The sequence below is a fragment of the Stegostoma tigrinum genome, chromosome 1 (assembly GCF_030684315.1).
Source record: "Stegostoma tigrinum isolate sSteTig4 chromosome 1, sSteTig4.hap1, whole genome shotgun sequence".
Taxonomy (NCBI): Eukaryota; Metazoa; Chordata; class Chondrichthyes; order Orectolobiformes; family Stegostomatidae; genus Stegostoma; species Stegostoma tigrinum.
The window spans coordinates 30,744,744-30,754,688 of NC_081354.1; the positions used below are offsets into that span (position 1 = coordinate 30,744,744).

The 9,945-nt window shown below is 48.3% G+C and overlaps 1 long non-coding RNA gene across 1 annotated transcript in view; it reads left to right on the plus strand.

Annotated features, from left to right (window-relative positions):
* The window catches only part of LOC132210539 (uncharacterized), a 63,840-nt gene extending 55,277 nt beyond the window's left edge, over nucleotides 1-8,563 (plus strand). Inside the window, exon 3 of the long non-coding RNA XR_009446677.1 lies at nucleotides 7,986-8,563. This is a non-coding gene — a long non-coding RNA (uncharacterized LOC132210539). The remainder of the gene's footprint in view (nucleotides 1-7,985) is intronic.
* Nucleotides 8,564-9,945: the final 1,382 nt, after the last annotated feature.

The following is a 9,945-nucleotide window of genomic DNA, read 5'->3' on the forward strand; positions in this document are numbered from 1 at the left end:
TATACCCAGTGCTCTTTCACACCAATAGTTCTTTCCTTGATAGTTTTGGGCTGTCCTTTCAACATTACTTCTGCAGTACATGGCCGGCAGATTGTTGAAAAGTGCAAACGTAGCAGGGTTGTTGTTATGGGTGACTTCAACTTTCCCAATATAGATTGGAATTTCCTTAGTGCAGATGGTTTGGATGGACCAGCTTTTGTTAGGTGTGTTCAGGAGGGTTTCCTTACTCAGTATGCGGACAGGCCAACGAGGGGGGAGGCCATTTTGGATTTGGTGCTCGGCAATGAGCCAGGACAGGTGTCAGATCTCGTAGTGGGAGAACACTTTGGCGACAGTGACCACAACAGCCTCACATTTACCATAGCCATGGAAAGGGAAAGGAGCAATTACCAGGGGAAGATATTTAACTGGGGTAAAGGAAACTATGACACTATCAGACAGGAGTTGGGAAGTACAGATTGGGAGCAATTGTTCCACAGAAAGGGCACAGCAGACATGTGGAGGCTGTTTAAGGAGCAGTTGTTGTGAGTGATGTATAAATTTATTCCTTTGAGACAGGTAAGGAGGGGTAAAATTAAGGAGCCTTGGATGACGGGTACAGAGGTGCTTCTTGTCAAAAAGAAAAAGGCAACATATGTAAGGTGGAGGAAGCAACGGTCTAGCACAGCTTTAGATTATTACAGGCTTGCTCGGAAGGAGCTCAAAAGTGGACTGAGGAGGGCCAGGAGGGGGCACGAAAAAGGCTTGGCAAGAAGGATTAGGGAGAACCCGAAGGCATTTTACTCATACGTGAGGAATAAGAGAATGATCAGGGAGAAGGTAGGGCCGATCAGGGATAGCGTAGGGAACTTGTGTATGGAGTCTGAGCAGATAGGGCAGCCCTAAATGAGTTTTTTGCTTCGGTTTTCACTAAGGAAAGGGACCTTATTGTGAATGAGAACTTTGAGGAGCAGGAAAACAGGCTTGAACGGATCAAGATTGAGGAATTTGATGTGCTGGAAATTTTGGCAAACATTAAGATTGATAAGTCCCCAGGGCCAGACCAGATTTATCCTAGGTTGCTCCGGGAAGCGAGAAAGGAGGTTGCTAAGCCGCTGGCGAAGATCTTTGCTTCCTCACTCTCCACAGGAGTCGTACCGGAAGATTGGAGGGAGGCAAATGTTGTTCCTCTTTTCAAGAAAGGGAATAGGGAAATCCCTGGAAATTACAGACCAGTCAGTCTTAGTTCTGTGGTCAGCAAGGTTTTGGAAAGAATTCCGAGGGATAGGATTTATGACTATTTGGAAAAGCATAGCGTGATTAAAGGGAGTCAGCATGGCTTTGTGAGGGGCAGGTCATACCTTACAAATCTTATTGAGTTCTTTGAGGAAGTCACGAGACAAGTTGACAAGCGTCGAGCGGTGGATGTGGTGTACATGGACTTCAGCAAGCATTTGATAAGGTTCCCCACGGCAGGCTCATTCATAAAGTCAGGAGGTATGGGATACAGGGTGATTTGGCTGTCTGGATTCAGAATTGGAGATAATGGGAACTGCAGATGCTGGAGATTCCAAGATAATAAAATGTGAGGCTGGATGAACACAGCAGGCCAAGCAGCATCTCAGGAGCACAAAAGCTGACGTTTCGGGCCTAGACCCTTCATCAGAGAGGGGGATGGGGGGAGGGAACTGGAATAAATAGGGAGAGAGGGGGAGGCGGACCGAAGATGGAGAGTAAAGAAGATAGGTGGAGAGGGTGTAGGTGGGGAGGTAGGGAGGGGATAGGTCAGTCCAGGGAAGACGGACAGGTCAAGGAGGTGGGATGAGGTTAGTAGGTAGATGGGGGTGCAGCTTGGGGTGGGAGGAAGGGATGGGTGAGAGGAAGAACAGGTTAGGGAGGCAGAGACAGGTTGGACTGGTTTTGGGATGCAGTGGGTGGGGGGGAAGAGCTGGGCTGGTTGTGTGGTGCAGTGGGGGGAGGGGATGAACTGGGCTGGTTTAGGGATGCAGTAGGGGAAGGGGAGATTTTGAAACTGGTGAAGTCCACATTGATGCCATATGGCTGCAGGGTTCCCAGGCGGAATATGAGTTGCTGTTCCTGCAACCTTCGGGTGGCATCATTGTGGCAGCGCAGGAGGCCCATGATGGACATGTCATCAAGAGAATGGGAGGGGGAGTGGAAATGGTTTGCGACTGGGAGGTGCAGTTGTTTGTTGCGAACTGAGCGGAGGTGTTCTGCAAAGCGGTCCCCAAGCCTCCGCTTGGTTTCCCCAATGTAGAGGAAGCCGCACCGGGTACAGTGGATGCAGTATACCACATTGGCAGATGTGCAGGTGAACCTCTGCTTAATGTGGAATGTCATCTTGGGGCCTGGGATGGGGGTGAGGGAGGAGGTGTGGGGACAAGTGTAGCATTTCACAATGCACCACAAGGGTGGCGCAGTGGTAGTATGGCGCACTGACCTCTACATCGCCGAGGCCAGACGCCAACTCTCCGACACCACCTCCTACCGCCTCCTCGATCATGACCCCACACCCGAGCACCAAACCATCATCTCCAACACCATTCATGACCTCATCACCTCAGGGGACCTCCCACCCACAGCCTCCAACCTCATTGTTCCCCAACCCCGCACGGCCCGTTTCTATCTCCTTCCCAAAATCCACAAACCTGCCTGCCCTGGTCGACCCATCGTCTCAGCCTGCTCCCGCCCCACCGAACTCATCTCCACCTATCTGGACTCCATTTTCTCCCCTTTGGTCCAGGAACTCCCCACCTATGTCCGTGACACCACCCACGCCCTCCACCTCCTCCAGGACTTCCAATTCCCTGGCCCCCAACACCTCATATTCACCATGGACGTCCAGTCCCTGTACACCTGCATTCCGCATGGAGATGGCCTCAAGGCTCTCCGCTTCTTCCTGTCCCGCAGGCCCGACCAGGCCCCCTCCACCGACACTCTCATCCGCCTAGCTGAACTCGTCCTCACACTCAACAACTTCTCTTTTGACTCCTCCCACTTCCTACAGACCAAGGGGGTGGCCATGGGCACCCGCATGGGCCCCAGCTATGCCTGCCTCTTTGTAGGTTACGTGGAACAGTCCCTCTTCCGCACCTACACAGGCCCCAAACCCCACCTCTTCCTCCGGTACATTGATGACTGTATCGGCGCCGCCTCTTGCTCCCCAGAGGAGCTCGAACAGTTCATCCACTTCACCAACACCTTCCACCCCAACCTTCAGTTCACCTGGGCCATCTCCAGCACATCCCTCACCTTCCTGGACCTCTCAGTCTCCATCTCAGGCAACCAGCTTGTAACTGATGTCCATTTCAAGCCCACCGACTCCCACAGCTACCTAGAACACACCTCCTCCCACTCACCCTCCTGCAAAAATTCCATCCCCTATTCCCAATTCCTCCGCCTCCGCCGCATCTGCTCCCACGATAAGACATTCCACTCCCGCACATCCCAGATGTCCAAGTTCTTTAAGGACCGCAACTTTCCCCCCACGGTGATCGAGAACGCCCTTGACCGCGTCTCCCGCATTTCCCGCGACACATCCCTCACACCCCGCCCCCGCCACAACCGCCCCAAGAGGATCCCCCTCGTTCTCACACACCACCCTACCAACCTCCGGATACAACGCATTATCCTCCGACACTTCCGCCATTTACAATCCGACCCCACCACCCAAGACATTTTTCCATCCCCTCCCCTGTCTGCTTTCCGGAGAGACCACTCTCTCCGTGACTCCCTTGTTCGCTCCACACTGCCCTCCAACCCCACCACACCCGGCACCTTCCCCTGCAACCGCAGGAAATGCTACACTTGTCCCCACACCTCCTCCCTCACCCCCATCCCAGGCCCCAAGATGACATTCCACATTAAGCAGAGGTTCACCTGCACATCTGCCAATGTGGTATACTGCATCCACTGTACCCGGTGCGGCTTCCTCTACATTGGGGAAACCAAGCGGAGGCTTGGGGACCGCTTTGCAGAACACCTCCGCTCAGTTCGCAACAAACAACTGCACCTCCCAGTCGCAAACCATTTCCACTCCCCCTCCCATTCTCTTGATGACATGTCCATCATGGGCCTCCTGCGCTGCCACAATGATGCCACCCGAAGGTTGCAGGAACAGCAACTCATATTCCGCCTGGGAACCCTGCAGCCATATGGCATCAATGTGGACTTCACCAGTTTCAAAATCTCCCCTTCCCCTACTGCATCCCTAAACCAGCCCAGTTCATCCCCTCCCCCCACTGCACCACACAACCAGCCCAGCTCTTCCCCCCCACCCACTGCATCCCAAAACCAGTCCAACCTGTCTCTGCCTCCCTAACCGGTTCTTCCTCTCACCCATCCCTTCCTCCCACCCCAAGCCGCACCCCCAGCTACCTACTAACCTCATCCCACCTCCTTGACCTGTCCGTCTTCCCTGGACTGACCTATCCCCTCCCTACCTCCCCACCTACACCCTCTCCACCTATCTTCTTTACTCTCCATCTTCGGTCCGCCTCCCCCTCTCTCCCTATTTATTCCTGGATTCAGAATTGGTTGGCTGACAGGAGGCAGAGAGTGGTTGTAGATGGTAAGTATTCTGCCTGGAGGTCAGTGCTGAGTGGTGTCCCGCAGGGCTCTGTTCTTGGGCCTCTGCTCTTTGTAGTTTTTATAAATGACTTGGATGAGAAGGTTCAGGGGTGGGTTAGTACATTTGCTGGTGACACAAAGGTTGGAGGTGCCGTTGATAGTATCGAGGGCTATTGCAGTCTTTGGCAGAATTGACAGAATGCAGAGCTGGGCTGAGAAATGGCAGATGGAGTTCAACCTGGATAAATGCGAAGTGATGCATTTTGGAAGGTCGAACTTAAATGCTGAATATAGGATTAAAGGCAGGATTCTCGGCAGTGTGGAGGAACAGCAGGATCTTGGTGTTCAAGTGCATAGCTCCCTCAAAGTTGCCACCCAGGTGGATAAGGTTGTTAAGAAAGCATATGGTGTTTTGGCCTTTCATTAACGGGGGATCAAGTTTAAGAGCCGCGAGGTTATGCTGCAGCTCTACAAAACCCTGGTGAGACCACACTTGGAATATTGTGTCCAGTTCTGGTCGCCCTGTTATAGGAAAGATGTGGAGGCTTTGGAGAGGGTGCAAAGGAGGTTTACCAAGATGCTGCCTGGACTGGAGGGCTTGTCTTACAAGGAGAGGTTGACTGAGCTCGGACTTTTCTCTCTGGAGAGAAGGAGGAAGAGAGGTGGCCTGATCGAGGTGTACAAGGTAATGAGAGGCATGGATAGAATCGATAGCCAGAGAGTTTTCCCCAGGGCAGGATTGACTGCCACGAGGGGGCATAGTTTTAAGGTGTTAGGAGGAAGGTATAGAGGAGACGTCAGAGGGAGGTTCTTCATCCAGAGAGTTGTGAGCGCATGGAATAGTTTACCAGTGGTAGTCGTGGAAGCAGAGTCATTAGTGACATTTAAGCGACTGCTGGACATGCACATGGACAGCAGTGAATTGAGGGGAATGTAGGTTAGGTTATTTTATTTTTGGATTAGGAATATTCCATGGTACAACATTGTGGGCCGAAGGGCCTGTACTGTGCTGTACTTTTCTATGTTCCGTGTTCTAATTGCGTTTTGTTGGGTCATTTGCCTTTTTGAGCAAGGTGTAAATCTATTAAAATCAATAAGTGCAATTTCCCACTCTCTGGAGCGGTCTGTATGTTGGAGACAATGATGGGAAGGTACAGGATGAGTTAAAAGTTTCTGAGAAAACTTTCTCCATGTTCACCTTAAACTTTAAACAGAAGCCTCAGAATCTCACCATTTTGTGATGATTATCTTATTTCCACGCTTTTGCATCACACTATTAGCCCAACTCTCAGTATTTTTATGCCACTTCTAACTCTTCTGTCCTTCCTGAAAAAATTTGTGCTGTATATTTCTGATCTGAAAGTCAAAGCAGGCATTTGATGACTGCTGCTTGCTGCTTCCTTGTCCATGTCTAACTGTCTTCACCATGATATCCATGTATGCTCCATGGACACTGTCCCTCCACTGCCCTTCATTCACCCAAGTTGGCACTGACAAACCATCAAACCTACCACATCATCAGATGTGCCCTTGATTCAAGTCTTGTGCCACTTCAACCCTTTACTTTGAGGCTCAGGGCCCCTATAAATTGTATGCTTATGGTAGGTCACCTTGCATGTGGTGCTATGTTTGCATCTCATTTATTTAAACAGGATGCATCTTATGGCTCTTAGTTAATTTGTTATCACTCACTCATTCAAGTTATTACTCACCTGGAGGCTGTTAGCCTCTGTACCTTGCATTGCTTCTAAGTGCAGAAGAAGATGCAGGCAGTTTGTTCACGGTTGGGGCCACAGCACAGTTAAAGTGCTGGATATGTCGCCGAATGACAGCATGCTATGGCAATCTCATCCCTACAGTGTGAAGCAGCAGCTAAGACATTGCATGTCCTTCAGCCACATCTGAATGTCAAAGGGGGATTGTCCTCAGCGGGTAAAGGGGAGACAAGAGGGAGCGAGAGCATGCCCACCAGTCAGTCAGTGTGTCAGTCAGTCAATATACCAGTATGTCTGCCAGTTGGTCAGTTGGTGCATCAGTCAATATGCCAGTCAGTCAAGATTGTAGGGCAGGGGTTTGGCTGCTATCAGCCAAGTGCCACAATCTGGAAATCCATCTTCTTTCTGTCTGGGGATTGGGCCACAGTCAGTCCTAGGGGGTTTGGGTAATAAAGGTCAGGGGGCTTATCCAGCAGCAGTCCATGGAATCCTGAGAAAAGTGAGAAATTCCTGTTCTGGGATGGAGATCTTCAGAATAGGTCATTGAGGGAATGATGATAATTAAGGGTAGCAATTCAAAATAGTTAATTGGCATTGCATACAGCATAGGAGAAGATGGACAACTGGAGCAGGGACTTTTTCACAAGTAACTGTTATTCTGGACTCTATATGGTGAGAGTATCTGTCCAAAAGGGATGTGGAAATTGCTAAATCCATGGGCTCAGAGATAAATTGGGCACATTACAGTTTTATAAAATGGCTGAACAGCAACAGGATGTGGCTAAAATGTCATTGGGGCCAAAGAGGCAGCATGAAGTATGGGAACCATCCTGTAGCTCAGGGAGAAGCTGCACAACACTCACAGGGATGGGAATGTGGAAATGTGACATCCCCAATCTAAAGTCTACTGTAATAATGATACAAAATGGCTGCCATTGCAGGCTGAGTTGCAGGAGTAAGTTATTGTTTGTCTCTTTGGGAGAGAGTGCAATTGTTTGAAATATAAGGCTCTGCCAGGGGCAGTTGAATTAATCATTCCTCCACTGATTCAGTAATCCCACCCATCTGAAACTGCATCTTCAACACAGGCCATTCATTGTTTAAGAATTTACAATTTACAATTACATTACAAATTTTAGCCTCAAAGAATCATGACAATGATATTATTTGCATCAATCATCCTCTCGTCATTAATCAGGCAAGCTAACTTAAAACTGTCTCTTGGGCTTGGTATTTCTGAAACACCTTATCGTAGCCGTCAGTAAAGAAGACAATACTTTGGAGCTGTCACATTTATACTCTGAACTGTGAGTATTCGAGGACTTCATCAGAGGTGCCTGTTTGTTGGGAGAGGTGCTAATACAGTGCCTACTGGCAGAAATCGAATGCAGCATGAATGCTTTTGTTGCAGATCATTCATTTGGATCAGGTTACATACTTTAGAGGTTCCTGTAGAGGCAGGGTACTGAACCAAAAACAGAAATTGTTGGAAAAACTCAGTAGGTCTGACAGCATCTGTGGAGAGAAAGCAGAGTTAATATTTCAAGTCCAGTGACCGTTCTTCATAACATGAGGCTGAACTCCTTGTGAAGTCTCCATGCCCTGCTATGTAGTGCATGATATGACACTTCATTGTAATTGATGCGAGGGCACAAGAGGTCTATTGGTGAAACAATGTTTTCTTCCTGATCTTCCACACAGGTCATCTGCTCATTCATTTGAAATGACGTCATTGTTGCTGGAGAACTTGCAGCATTGTTCCAAAGCAAAGACCACATTGAAGGAGAGCACAATTCCAACATTTTTAGCAAATTCAGCAAGAACAGCAAGCTCCAAAGTGGTTGCAGCAGATCCATCTAGGAAATAGAGTCGAATGTTGAGATTCTGCACTTCCTGTAATTTTCGCCTGCTCTCATAAGATTGTGCAGAGGAAAGATATCCTGGACCATCATCGCTGAACTGTGTAATATGGTGGAACAAAACTTGGGCATTGAGTGGTCATCTCATCTGAGTGGCTATCAGGGTTATAGTAGCCCTGAATTTTTATGCCAGGGCTCATTTCCAGGAGCAACTCTACGTCAACATGGAGTCTCCCAGTCCTTGGCCCCAGAAATGCACCAGGGATGTAACAGATGCCATTTTCTCTAGATCATAGAAGGCTATATCCTTCCCTATGATAATGTGATTCAGGCATTCCAGGCAGCATATTCTCTATCATTGCTAGCTTCTCCCAGATGCCCCACATTGCTTTGAAAGTACCGTAACATCAACCTGTACAATTTGGCAACAGAATAGTATTCCACTTCTTTGATGTTTAAATTATGTAACCCTTAATGCTAGATTTTGGAGGTGTGCACCAGATATCCTGGGAGCTGCTGTCATGCATGCAACACCTCACTGGAGAGCTCACAGGTTCCTGTGTCCTTCCAAGTTCCTCATATGATACAGGGATGGCTGCTGGGACCATTAACCCCTCCAAGCATGGCTCATGGCATTTTAATGAAACCCTCTGACAAATGCAGGATGGAGATACATTCCTGCTTACGCTTCCACCAGGGCCATAGTGAACTAGCCACAGGCCTCCTTAGAATGTCAATTTGATGTCTGGATGCTCTGAAGGACCCTTGCAGTACAATCTAGAAAGGGTGTGCCGCACTATTATGTTCGCTGATGTGTCATCTCTGAGACAGTGTACACAGCCAAGAATGAGAGAGATTAACACAGAAAGACAGAGAGAAAGAGAGAGAGAGAGGCCTACTCAATGAGATAAGAGTGCAGAGTACATATCTACTCTTGCTTGCTCAGCAGATCCATTGCAATTTCATAATTTTATCTTTGCGCATAGAAAAACTACTGATAATTCTTCATATCACATTTCATTTCAACTGGAGCTGGGAGAGCGAAAAGAAAAGCATCCATTGACTCTTCGTCAGTGTTTCTCACTCAGATGTGGTGTGTCTTTTTGCTCTTTGTTTAGTTTCTTTCAGTTGTTTGTAGAAGATCTCGCAGCTTGTTAACATTCCCGTAGCTTCCTGTCAGTAGACTCACATAGTACAGAAACAATCCTTCAGTCCAACTCATCCATGACGACCAGGTTTCCCAAACTAAACTAGCCCCATTTGCCTGCATCTGGCCCATATCCTTCTAAACCTTTCTTACTCATGTCTCTGTCCAAGTGTCTTTTAAATGTTGCAACTGTTTGGCACTTGGAACAGAACAATGACATAGTTGATTTCAGCCTCTAAAGCATTAACAGATGGCTGTTAGCTCATTCGACAGTGGAACTGTTATGCCCACCCTGCCTTAAATCTGCCTAAGTAATGTCACAACCCTTTGGGTTTAACTCAAACTCCATCATTCCTGGTCTGGCCACAAATGTGAAGATTTATGAAACTACCAAAAATCACATTTCAAGAAACCTGTCCCCTCTGAACTGTTGATGAAGGAGCTGTGACATTTTTTACAGTCCTACAACATTAAATCTTGGGTCAGTTTCAAGATCTCAAGGCAGTGGTTTGGTCTGGCTGCAAGATGGTAACTCCCAGTCAGTGCCTCGCTGTGGAGGTCTCATGATGACAGCAAACCAGGAAGTATAATCAATCAGAGTGCATTTAAACAATAGCCACTTTTTCTTTGTTGTTCTGCAAGGTTTGAGAATGAT